The following is a 14,147-nucleotide window of genomic DNA, read 5'->3' on the forward strand; positions in this document are numbered from 1 at the left end:
CATTGCAGTGAACATAGGGGTGTTTATGTTCTTTTGAATTAGTGTTTTGGGTTCCTTTGCATATATTCCCAGAAGTGAAACGACTGTATCATAAGGAAGTTCCATTGTTAATTTTTTTTTTTGAGGATTTCCATACTGCTTTCCACAGTGGCTGCACCAATCTGCATTCTCGCCAACAGTGCAAACTTCTCCACCTCCTCACCAACACTTGCTTATTGATTTATTGATGATAGCTATTCTTAAAAAGGTGTGAGGTGATATCTCATTGTGGTTTTAATCTGCATTTCTCTGATGATAAGTGACGTTGAGAATCTTTTCCTATGTCTACTGGCCATGTGTATGTCCTCTTTGGAGAAGTGTCTGTTCAGGTCCTTTGCCCATTTTTTAAATTAGGTTATTTGGTTTTGGGTTTTTGGGTTTCTTTTTTTTTTTTTTTTTTTTTTTTTTGGTATTGAGCTGTATAAATTCTTTATAAATTTTGGATATTAACCCCTTATCAGATGTATCAGCAAGTATGTTCTCCCATTAAATAGGTTGTCTTTTTATTGTGCTGGTGATTTTCTTTTCTGTGCAAAAACTTGTTAATTCGATGTAGTCCCATGTATTCATTTTTCCTTTTGTTTCCCTTGCCTGGGGTGATATATCTGATAAAAAATTTCTATGAGCAATGTCCAAGATTTTCCTGCTTATGTTTTCTTCTATGATTTTTATAGTTCAGTGGTTTAGAGTCTAACATTTAAGTCTTTGGTCCATTTTGAATTTATTCTTGTGTGTGAAGTAAGAAGGTGCTCTAGTTTCATTTTTCTGCATGTATCTGTCCAATTTTCCCAACACCACTTATTGAATAAACTAACTTTAGTCCATTGTATGTGCTTGCTTCCTCTGTTGCATATTAATTGACTATAAAGGTGTGGATTTGTTTCGGGGCTCTCTATTCTGTTCCATTTATTTATGTGACTGTTTTCATGTCAGTACCATGCTATTTTGATGACTGTGGCCTTATAGTATAGTTTGATATTAGCTAGTATGATTTTTTTTTTCTAATTTTGTTCTTCTTTCTGAAGATCGCTGTTGCTGTTCCGGGCTTCTTGTGGTTCCATATAAATTTTTGAAATATTTGTTCTAGTTCTGTGAAATATGTTATTGGTATCTTGATAGGAATTGCATTGAATCTATAGATTGCTTTGGGTGTTATGAACATTTTAATAATGTTAATTCTTCCTGTCCATGAACATGGTATGTGTTTCCACTTATTTGTGTCATCTTTAATTTCTTTCTCCAGTGCCTTACAATTTTCCAAGTACAGGTCTTTTACATTCTTGGTTAGATTTATTCCTAGTTATTTTATTCTTTTTGAAGTAATTGTAAATGGGATTGTTTTCTTAATTCCCCTTTTTGAGCATTCCTTATTGGCATATAAAAATGCAACAGATTTCTAGATATTTATTTTGTATCCTGCTACTTTGCTGAATTCATTTATTCTAATAGTTTCTTGGTGGAATCTTTGAGGTTCGCTATGTACAGATGTATCATGTCATCTGCAAATAAAGCCAGTTTTACTTCTTCCTTTCCAATTTGGATGCCTTTTATTTCTTCTTGTTTGATTGCCATTCCTAGGACTTCCGGTATTATGTTGGAGGTGAAAGGTGAAAGTGGACATCTCTGTCCTGTTCCCTACCTTAAAGGGAACATTTGTAGTTTTTTCCCATTGAGTATGATGTTGGCAGCGGGTTTGTTATATGCGGCCTTTATTATGTTGATGTTCCCTCAATTCCCACTTTGCTGAGAGTATTTTATCATAAATGGTGCTGGATTTTATCAAGTGCTTTTTCTGTATCTATTAATATGATCATGTGGTTTTTATCCTTCATTTTGTTTATATGGTGTATCACATTTATTGATCTGTGAATGTTGTACCAACCTTACATTCCCAGAATAAGTCCCAGTTGATCATGATTTATGATCTTTTTGAGGTATTGCTGTATTCAATTAGCTGGTATTTTGTTGATGACTTTAGCATCTACATTCATCAGGGATATTGGCCTAGAGTTTTCTTTCTTTGTAGCGTCTTACCTGATTTTGGAATTGGAATAATGCTGGCCTCATAAAAAGAGCTTGGTAGTCTTCCCCCCTCTTGAATTTTTTGGAAGCATTTGAGGAGAGATTTAGTTTTCTCAGAATGTTTGGTAAAATTCACCTGTGAAGCCATTCAGTCCAGGGCTTTTGCTTGTTGGGAGCTTTTTGATTATTGCTTCAGTTTCACTAGGTGTAATCTGACTATTCAGATTCTGGATTCTTCCTGATTGAGTTCTGGAAGATTGTATGTTTCTAAGAATTTATCCATTTCACCCCAGTCATCCAGTTTGTTGGCATGTAGTTCATAATATTTTCTTACAATCCTTTGTATTTTTTTGGTGTCAGTTTTATTTCTCCTCTTTCATTTCTGATTTTATATATTTGGATCCTCTCTTTTTTTCTTGGTGAATCTGGTTAAAGGTTTGCCAATTTTGTTTATTTTTTTAAAGAACCAAGTTTTTGATTCATTGATCTTTTGTATTTTTTTTAAGACTCTGTTTCATTTATGTTTGCTCTGATCTTTTTTTATTATTTCCTTCCTTCTACTCACTTTGGACTTTATTTTTTGTTCTTTTACAAGTTCCTTTAAGTGTAAAGTTAGATTGTTTTTTGTTTCTTGAGATAGCCCTGTGATGTTATGAATTTCCCTTTTAGGATTGCTTTCCCTGAGTCCCACAGATTTTGGTTTGTTGTGTCCTCATTTTCATTTGTTTCAAGGTATCTTTTTATTTCTTCCTTGATCTTATTGTTGACCGTTCATTGTTCAATGACATGGAACTTAACTTTCATGTCTTTGTGTGTTTTTCAGTTACATCTTGTGATTGATTTCTAGTTTCATAGCATTGTGTTTAGAGAAGATACTTGATATGATTTCAGTCTTCTTAAATTTATTGAGACTTGTTTTGTGTTCTAACCTGTGGCCTATCCTAGAAAACATTCCATATGCACTTGAAAAGAAGATATATTCTACTGCTTTGGGATGAAATGCTCCAAAGATATCAATTAAATCCATTTGATCTAGTATGTCATTTAAGGCTGCTGTCTCCTTGTTGACTATCTGTCTGGAAGATCTATCCATTGAAGTCAATGGGGTTTTAAAATCCCTTACTATTACTGTATTCCTGTTGATTTCTCCATTTATGTCCATCAGTTCTTGCTTAATATGTTCAAGTGCTCCTATGATGGATGCATAAATGTTTACTAGGGTTGTATCATCTTTTTGGATTGTTCCCTTTATCATGTAGTCATGTAGTGTCCTCTTTGTCTCTTACCTTAGCCTTAGCTTTAAAGCCTATTTTGTCAGATATAATTATTGCTACCCCAGCTCTTTTTCCATTCCATTGCATGAAATAACTTATTTTAACTGTTTATGCTATCACAGATGTCCCACTTTCCCACATCTAACTCACCTCTACTTCCATAGTCAATTCCCACACCATTGTTCATGTTAATGAGTCCTTCATGTGTGTTCTTTGAATAGTTTCTTCAACGTCTTTCTTTTTTTTAAAGATTTTATTTACTTATTTTTAGAGAGATGGGAAGGGAGGGAAAAAGAGAAGGAGAAAAATATCGATGTGTGAGACAGGTGCCTCTTGCACACCCCCAAATGGTAACCTTGCTTGCAAGCCAGGCATGTGCCCTGACTGGGAATCGAACCTTTTGGTTCACAGGATGATGCTCAGTCCACTGAGCCACACCAGCAAGGGCACCTTCAACTTCTTTCAATCAGTCCCCACCTTCCCTCTTCCCTCTTACAGCTGTCAGCCTATTCCACAGTTCCATGTGTCTGGTTCTGTTTTACTCATTAGTTTATTTGGCTCCTTAGATTCCCTTGCATGAAATATCTTTTTCCATCCCTTTACTTTTAGTTTGTGTGCATTTTTCATTCTAAGATGGGTCTCTTGGAGACAGCATATGGGTCTTTTCTTATCCATTCAGCCACCCTATGTCTTTTGATTAGAACATTTATGCCACTTACATTTGAGGTGATTATTGATAGATACATATTTATTGACATTTTATAACTATTTTCCTCTGTTTTTTTTTCCCCTCCTTCTTCTTAAAACAAGCCCTTTAACATTTGTTTCAATACTGGTTTGATGTTAACAAACTCCTTTAGTGTTTTCTTGTTTGGAAAGCTCTTTGTTTCTCCTGCAGTTTTAAATGATAGTCTTGCTTGGTAAAGTACTCTTGGTTGAAGGCCCTAGCTTTTCATCACCTTGATTATTTCATGCCAATCCCTCTGGTCTGAAATTTTTCTGTTGAGAAATCACCTGACAGTCTGTCTAATAGGAGTTGCCTTGTAGGTAACTAATTGTTTTTCTCTTGTGGCTTTTAACATTCTTTCCTTGTCTGTAAGCCTTGCCATTTCCATTTTTCTATTGGCCAAAAAGTCTGTTTAGTGTTTTTCTGTAAAATAAAAGACATATTTTTTCGTTTTCACCAATAACTTCATTAATTTGTATATTTTGAGTATGTCAGCTATTTCCCTCATGGTATAACGTTGATTATTCTGAATTAATGTCTCTATTTGATCAATATCAACTTCAATGGGCCTACCTGACCATGGAGCATTGTCAAGCGAGAAATCTTTAGCATGAAAATTCACATACCACTTTTGACACATTCGATCAGTCACAGCACCTTCTTCTTACATTGCACAAGTCTTTTTTTGTGCTTCGGTTGCATTTTTACCTTTCTTGAAGTAATAAAGCATAATATGCCAAAAATGTTGCATATTTTCTTTCATCTTTAATATTAAAATGGCTGCACAAAAATTCACCAATTTTGATAATTTTTTTTTAAATGTTCACTTATATGATAGCTGTCAGAATACAATCTAATTAAATAGTTTCGAATGAAGTTAAAGACAACTAAGGACTACTAGAGCCACCTTACAGAAAAAAAAAACCAAATGAACTTTTCGGCCAACCCAGTATGTGTCTTGGTGTGGGCCTCTTTGGGTATATCTTGTTTGAGACTCTCTGCACTTCCTGAACTTGTGTGTCTGTTTTCTTCACCGGATTTATGGAAATTTTCGGTCATTATTTCTTCAAATATGTCCTCAATCCCTTGCTCACTCTCTTCTCTTTTGGTATTACCATGATGCAGATGTTATGCTTCATGTTGTCCCAAAGGTTTCTTAAACTCCATTCATTTTTTTAAATTCTTTTTTTTTTTTTTTGCTCTGCACGGGAGTATTTTTTTCTACCTTGTCTTCCACATCACAGATTCAATCCTCTGCCTCATCTAACATACTGTTTATTCCTTCCAGTGTATTGTTTATTTCAGATATTGCATTATTTACTTCTGACTGGTCCTTTTTTATGGTTTCCATACTGTTATCATGCTATTGAATGTCCTTATAATCATCACTTTAAACTCTATATCTGATAAATTGCTTCCTTCTATTTCATGTAGTTCTTCTGGAGAGTTTTTTTGGTCTTTCATTTGGGGCCTGTTTCTTTGTCTTCCCATTTGGGTTGCCTCTTTTTGTTTGTTTCTGTATGTTAGGTAGATCCACAGAGTCTAGTTCAGATCTGTGTCAGATGCTGACTGTGACTGGCCCTGGGAAACCTGTTTGAAGCTATCAGCAATTTACAGCTTGTGACTCCTGCTGGGTCTGGGTGTGTAGAGAAAGAACCAAGCTCCTTACAAACATCAGCTTTTACCAGCACCAGGACCCAGGGAGGATCAGCTAAAATATCAGAGCTCCCAGAGAGCCAACTGTGCTGTTAGGCTTAATAGCTGAAATAGCCTCCAGCTGTACTCAGCAGCCTGGCTTAAGCTCCACAGGGTGGGGTGGGAAAGATTCCTGCAGGTGAAGCTATTGCTTTCCCCAGGCTGAGACCACCTAGAGGGAAATGCTCTGCCTAAGAAAGATGGCTTCTGCAGAATGGGGAATGAGTCAGCACAGGGATCCTGGTGGTTGACCCTTCAGCTCTCTCCCCAGAACCACCAACCCAGACTTTCCTCATGTATCTCTAGTCTGCTCTGCCCTCACTGTGCTGGAACCCCCAGTAAGCGGCTGCAAATGAAATTTTGTGTATTGGCCCTTTAAGAGGCTCTCTCTGTCTCTAGATGTGTCTCCCTGACAGAGAGATACCCTGATGCTTTTCACGGTTGGATATTATTTAGGTTCCTTTCTCTGTTCTGGTGCTCTAGGCTAAGGAGCCCATCTTGGGATTGAGACCCCACACTTCTCAGGGGGAACCCCCCACCCCAGCTGCTGAAATATTCCTCTGGCACTTCAGCTGCCTCCTGTGGGAGCCCAGTCAGCCCTCTCATGCTTCCTCTGCATTCCCTACAAGTCATATTGTGGTGCAGTGGTTTCTTTCATAAGTCCTTTATTATGCTTCTCTCCAGCTAGTGTTCAGTTGTTATTCAGCATGATTTTTCTATAATTTAGTTGTAATTCCAGTTTGGTCTGGGAGTAGGTTAGTGTAACCTCCACCTACTCCACTGCCATCTTGAAGAGTCCTATTGTATTATTATTAATCTACTTTTACCCACCTCTGTATATCTGTTTGAAAGCATCAGAAAGCAAGCAATTCATGAGGAATTATGGTGTTAAAATCTAGGAAGGGAGATATGAGTTTGGTATTTGAGGCTACCTCTTTTGTCAATTCTGAAAGTAGAGGCCAAGAGGTCTGGAAGCTAACAGAGTTTTTAACAGATGTAGAGCGATAAAGGGAAAAAATTAGAGTTGAGAGCTGCAAGGAAAAAGTATACACCTCAAGTTATAATTTGGAATGCATGTGGGTTCATCCAGCTTCAAATTATCTCGTTCCCTGTTTGGATTAAAGAGACTACAAGTGACAATAGTCTACCTGCCTGTCAGAAACAAAAGTAAATTATCTAGAGGAAACAATAACATCATCCAGAGCTTTAAGCTATTTACAGTCCATTAAGTGCAATTCCGACACCCAGTCCAAAATAACCCAGCTTACCAGAAGACAAGACATGGATGAAAGCCAAGAGAAACAATAGACAATGGAAACAGGTGTATAAAGGATCTAATGATAAGGCAGGGGTCAGCAACACATGGCCCATAGGCCAAATCCAGCCCTCTGCCTGTTTTTGTAAATAAAGATTTACTGGGACACAGCCACACTCCTTATGTGTATGTCTGTGTCTGCTTTTGTACTGTTAACAGCATAGTAACAATGTAGGCTGCATAAAGTATTGTGTATTCTAATCATATAAAGTCCCTTTTACCCATGTCTATCTGAAGTACTTCTTTAAATTAATATCTGATGAAAAAATAAAATATTAATAATCGCTAGGATAGTGATCATATCCAAATTCATGGGAGATGGAAGAGAACCCTGAGCAACAATGCCTAAAATATTTACTATCTGGTCCTTTACAGGAAAAGTTTACTATTCTCCCAATCTAAGTAGCTATTAATACCTCAATAAGATACCAAAACAATAGAAATTTTTTAAAAACAGAAGACAGACAATTATAGAGATAAATGCAGAAATTAGTGAAATAGTAAGCATAATCAACATAGCCAACAATTGGTACTTGGAAAAGATAATAAAGTAGATAAGTCCTAATGAGGCTGATTAAGAGAGAGACAGAGACTGAGGAGAAGATTCTACTAACCAGTATCAGGAACTGAAGGAGGAAATTAATATAAGTTCTGCATAATTTAAAAGATAAAAACATTTAACGACCAAATTATGCTAATAATCTTGAAAATTTATATTCATTGGAAACATTCCTGGGACAAAAACCAACTTACCAAAACTGACAGAAGAAAAGTGAGTAGTCCTTTTTCTGTTAAAGAAATTGAATTTCATACTCCCCACAAAGAAAACAACAGGTGAATTCTTCCCAACGTTCGAGGAAGAAATGACACCAATTGCACAAAACCTTTCAGAGATAAAAGAGGTTGATTTGGCCTCACCTGAGCAGGGTGAAGAGGTAATCCATGCAGGTCACTAACCCGGCTGTGGTGTCAGAGCCCAAGCAAGGTGATGAGGCTGCCCACATGGGGGCAGCCTTACATTGGCTGTCAGAGCCCACATGGAATGAGCGAGGTGTCTGTGGAAGAGGAGTGTGTCTGTGCTGGGGGTGGGGGGGGGGGGGGGGCGGGGGGCAGGGTAGGTGGCTGGGAGGGCAGAGTCAGAGTGAGAGTCCCAAGTGTCCATATGGAGGAACAGCCTTGTAGAGTAGTAGTATCCAAGGTGAATGAGGAGGGGTCCATGATGGCTGCATCCTGGCACAGGAGTCAAAGCCTGAGAGAGGTGAGGAGAGCCATTTGTGGGTTGTCACAGCCTGTAGTGTGAGGCAGGCATCCATGCATGGGAGTAAGCCAGCAGGGGAGTCAGCGGCGATGAGTGGGTGAGAGGAGGGCACTCATGCAGGGGGTGGCCTGGTGTGGGCGGCAGAGCCCAAGCAGGGAGGCGAGGTATCTGTGTGCGTACGACGGTAGCAGTGGAGGTGGAAGATTAGTTACAAATGGGGTAACAGATGAAATAGGGAAAAGGAAAATAGAAGATTTCTCATTGTCTGAGAAGAGTTAAAAATAAAGAAAGGATGAAAACTAGACTGAACCCTGTGGTCTTGGATTGGAGTTTTGTGTACATAAATATATTTCCAATCTCTGTCCACTGAGAGGGCCTAGGAACAGTGACATTTTAATATCAATATCAACACCTAGCATCTGGATTTTGGCTTCTAAATGTCCTAGTCACTAAAAGGAATCAAGCCTCCTTAGAGAAATGGCTGATTTTGAGACTGTCACAGGCAAAGTGAAAGAACAGAACATCTTGTGCCAGGAAGCAAGGAAGTTGTCAAAGAATGCTGAAAACATATCAAAATGACCCAGAAGCTAGCTAGAATGGGTGCTGCTTCCCTGGCCAAATTGGTGACAATTTGGGCAACAACAAAAAAGGGACAGTATGGACAGAGACCACTGAAACAGATTAGAAAGTCCAGAAATAAAATCTCATGCATGTGGCCAAATGATCTTTGATAAGGGTGCCTAGTCCACAATGGAGAAAGGACAGTCTCTCCAAAAAATTGTGTTGGGGAAATTGAATATCCACATGCAAGAAAATGAAGTTGGACCCTTACCTTACACAATATACTAAATTTAACTACAAATGGATTAAAGACCTAAATATAAGACCTAAAACTATAAAACTCCTGGATGAAAACATAGGAGAAAAAGTTGATGACATTGGATTTGGCAATGATTTGGATATGATACCAAAAGCACAGGCTACAAAACCAAAAATAGATTAATGGGACCACATTGAACCCATAAACCTGTGCACATTAAAGGAAACAATAGGATAAAAAGGCAACCATGGAATGGGAGAAAATTGTAAGTCATATATCTGATAAAGCATTAATATCCAGATAAATAGAGAACTCAGTATCTCAACAACAAAATAAGCAATTAACCTGATTAAAAAGTGAGCAAAGGACCTGAATAAATGTTTCTCCAAAGAAGACAAACAAATGTCAAACAAGCATATGAAAAGATGCTCAACATCACTAATCATCAGAAAAATGCAAATCAAAGCAAAAATGAGGTATCACCTCATACCTATTAGAATGGCCACTATGAAAAGTTTAACTTAAAAACAAATGTTGATGTAGAGAAATTGGAACCCTTGTGCACTGCTGATGAGAATGTAAAATGATGAAAATATTATGGAAATCAGCAAGAAAGTTCCTTTAAAAATTGGAAATAGTATTACCATAGGATCCAGCAACCCCATTTCAAATAAATGTCTAAAAGAAGTGAAGGCAGGGTTTTTAAGAAACATTTGAACACCCACGTTCACCATAGCATTATTCACAATACCCAAGATGTGGAAGCCGCCAAAATTTCCATCAACAGATGAATAAAGAAAATGTGATATTGACATATGAGAGAATATTATTCTACCTTAAGAAAAAGGGAAATCCTGTTATATGCTGCAGAACCTTGAGGACATTACACTGAGTGAAATAAGCCCATCACAAAGGACAAATACTGTATGATTCCATGCATATGAGGTATCTAGAATAGTCCCCAGTCAAAATCATAGAAACAGAAAGTTGAATGGTAGTTGTCAAGGACTTGGGAGAGAGAAAAAAGGAGAGCTGGTTTCTGATGGGTATAGAATATCAGTTTTTCAGTTTTACAATGTGAAAAACTTCTAGAGATCTGTTACAGAACAATGTGGATATAATTAACTCTACTGAACCATAGACTTAAAAATGATTAAAAGGTTAAATTTTATGCTAGTATTTTTTACCATAGTTTTTAAAACTTAAAAAAAAGGTGGTGGGGGAGTCCCTGGTCAGGTAACTCAGTTGGTTAGAGCATTGTCCCTATATGCCAAGGTTGAGGGGTATAACAAATTGATGTTTCTCTCCAGCTCTCTTGCCCCCTTTCTCTCTCTCTCTCTCTCTCTCTCTTTCTCTCAAATTGATTTTTTAAAAAGTGATGTTAAAAGATTTTAACACACTGTAAAAATACGGAGCCTGAGCCTGTATTGATACAAACAAATAAAAGGTGAGGGTAAATTGATAAGGAATGGGATATTTGCATAGTTCCAAATATCTTCCCACAGAGTACTTACTAATTTTAAAGGGGAAAACATTAATTTTACAGGGGAGATGGCTTGTGGACACCACCTTAATCAAGTGATCAAAGATCTGTATTATCAGTAATAGGACAAATGGAAACCATGATTGGATGCATTGAGAAGGACACGGCCTAGTATCTATAGTGTTCCTGCCAAAGATGGCATAACCTGAATCTAGTTTATAAATTGCCCTCCGATGACTACATCCCAGCCCTTCTTCCGAATTATCCTCCACAGTTCAGAAACACAGTACCTGGCATATAATAAACCAACACAAAAGGTTTTGAGTGAATATAACTGCCCCTTCCATGGTTTCTTACAACAATCAGTGAAAAGAATGGAGTTTCTCCCTAGAAAAAATTATATGTCCAGAGTTTCAATGTGGTTCATGTATCTCCTGACACTCATACATAATTAAGAACAACAAAATTGAAATTCTGTAGCCTGACGCTTCATCATCCCACCCTCCTATACTTCTGATACCTTTTCTGGCTGTTCCCCTTTGTACCCTATATTCTACCCATGAAAACTGCTTGCATTTCACTAAATGAGTTAAACTGTTTAAAGTCATCATGTCTTGCCCTGACCAGTCTGGCTCAGTTGGTTGAGTACCGTCCTGCAAAATCAAAGGTCGCTGGTTCAATTCCCAGTTCGGGCACATGCCTGGGTTGCAGGCCAGGTCCCTGGTTTGGGTGTGTGAGAGACAAACAATGCTTCTCTCTCACATTGATGTTTCTCTCCTTCTCTTTATTCCTCCCTTCCCCTCTCTCTAAAAGTAAGTAAATAAAATATTTAAAGAAAATAAAGTCATCATGTCTTTATGTTGTGCTGCTTCCATTGACACTCCAGTGCCGCAATATTAAAACTTTAGTTTTGGTTATCAAACATTTAATACAACAATTATCTGTGATATGTGCTGCTTTGGGGAGGGGAACAGTGAAAAATGGTGTGAGGGCCAGTGCTGATGTGAGGCTCAGGAATGGAATTAAAATGGCTTTGGGAGGGTATATTACTTATAAACGACAGAAAATAATGAAATGGAATAATTTTTGGAAGTGTAGGAAAAGTCTTCTATTTTGACTATGCATTGATGAGAACCTCGTCCTCTGCTTCCAATTTTATCCCACTGACAACTGGAAAAATTTCCCCAGATTGTCTTGTGACTCTACACACTTCAAACTTTGTTTCTCTTCCCATACCCATATATTTATGGTGCTGAGTCGGTAGGACATGTTCATTGTGCAATGTAACTACCATCCCTCCACCTTTTTACTACAAAGCCAGGTGAGTTGGCACAGTGGATAATAAGTGTATTTCTGGAATTCATTTCTAACACCAGATCTACTAGCAATAATTTAACTGCTAGTTAAACCCAAAGGAAAAGTTTCTCTTGAGTCTACTTTCCCTTAACAATATTCCCCAAAATGTTTACAGCCCAGTTCCCCTTCTCCTCTCCATGTACATCACACAAAAAGAGAAGTGAATGGAGGGGAATTTGAAGTGGAAAGAAACAGCAAAATTAGCTGTTTGAAGTTAACATCTAATTTTTGCAAATTTTACAAAAACATATGACCATGTCAACATTATTAGGGCCCCTCCCAAGGCCTTATGAAGGACCCGTGCAAGTGAGGGGCCCCAAAGCTTAAATTTCATTAGCTAAGTGGATAATCTGCCTGTTAAAGCTTCATAGAGTATAAAATGTAAAAGGTACAAAAGGATAATCCAATGTAAAGATTCTTCCAAAAATGTCACTCAGCCACCAATTCTCTTCCTGAAAGGCAATAACTGTATTCAGTTTCCTGTGTCCTCCCTGAAATATTATGCATAGATAAGCATTTTGTGCTGAAATAGTTGGTCAACTCTCCCCCATCATTTTTTTACACAAATATTAGCCTGCTATATACAATGTTTTGCACATTGCTTTTTTTTTTGACAGTTTTTTTGATATAGTTCACATACTATACAATTCACCCATTTAAAGTGGGCAATTCAATGGTTTTTAATATATTCACAGATATATTTATCTGTTATCAATGTTGATTTTAGAACATTTTCATCTCAAAATAAACCGGATACCCTTTAGCAACCACCCACTTACGCTCTAACCCCTTTTCTGGCCCAGCCCTAAGCAACTGCTAATTTGCTTTCAGTCTTTATGTATTTCCTTAATCTAGACACTATATGTGAATGTAATCATATAATATGTGGTCTTTTGTGACTTCTCTCATCATAAAATTTTCAAGGTTCATCCTTCAAATCAGTACTTGTACCTTTTAGCACAGGTACTGATTAGCACATTTGTGTGTTCCCTTTTACTTGTTAGTGTAGTAGAGGTCTATCAATTTTATTGACCTTTGCAAAGAGCCAGGATTTTTGTTTCATTGATTTTCTCTGTGTTTTCCTGTTTTCAGTTTCATTGTTTTCTGCTTGAATTTGTATTATTTCTTTCCCTCTACTTTCTTTAGGCTTAAATTGTTCTTTCTTTAGTTTGCTAAGTGGAAGCTTTGACTTTTTTTTTTTATTGACAGTTTTTGTCTCTCTATATGTCAAAGATATTGCTCCAATGTTTTTATTGTTTCTAACAAGAATTCTGATGTCATCCTTTGTTCCTTTGTATGTAACGTCTCTTTTCTTTGGCTGCTTAAAAAAAAAAACAGCTTTATTGAGATATACTGCACAATACACCCATTTAAAATGTACAATTCAGTGGTGTTTAGTATATTCACAGATAATGCAATCACCACCAGAATCAATTTTAAAACATTCTCATCACCCCGTAGCAGTCACTTCTCATTTCTCCCAATGCACCTTAACCCTAGGCAACCACTTCGCTGCTTCCTGTCTCTACAGAATTGCCTGTCTGGACAATTCATGTAAATGAAAGCGTCCAATATGTAGTCTTCTATGATTGTCCTTTTTTACTTAGAATGTTTTTAAAGTTTATCCATGTTGTAACGTGTATCAGTACTTTATTTTTTTATGACTAATATTGCATTCTATGCATTAGGTTAAAAACATATACCACATTTATTTATCTATTTATCAGTTCATGGACATTTGAGTTGTTTCCACTTTTTGACTATTACAAAATACTATGTTTACCCTTTTAAGGAACTGCTAGACTATTTTCCAAAGTGATTGCACCATTTTACATTCCTGCCAGCAGCGTATGAGGGTTCCAACTTCACCACCTCCACCACCTTGTTATTATCTGTCCATTTTTTTATTCTAGACATCTTAGCCAATACCATGTTGTCTTAATTATTTTGCTTTGTAGTAACTTTTGAAATTGGGAAGTTTGAATCCTACTTTGTTCTATTTCAAGGTTGTTTAGGCTATTCTGGGTCCCTTGCAATTCCATGTGAATTTTAGAATCAGCTTGTCAATTTCTACAAAGAAGATAGGTGGATTTCTGAAAGGGATTTTGTTGAATCTGTAGGTCATTTTGGAGAATGGTCTGATGCGGTCTGATTATTT

Source organism: Pteronotus mesoamericanus, unplaced genomic scaffold (genome assembly GCF_021234165.1).
Source record: "Pteronotus mesoamericanus isolate MK-2021 breed Mesoamerican mustached bat unplaced genomic scaffold, CSHL_Meso_final contig_56, whole genome shotgun sequence".
Lineage (NCBI taxonomy): Eukaryota > Metazoa > Chordata > Mammalia > Chiroptera > Mormoopidae > Pteronotus > Pteronotus mesoamericanus.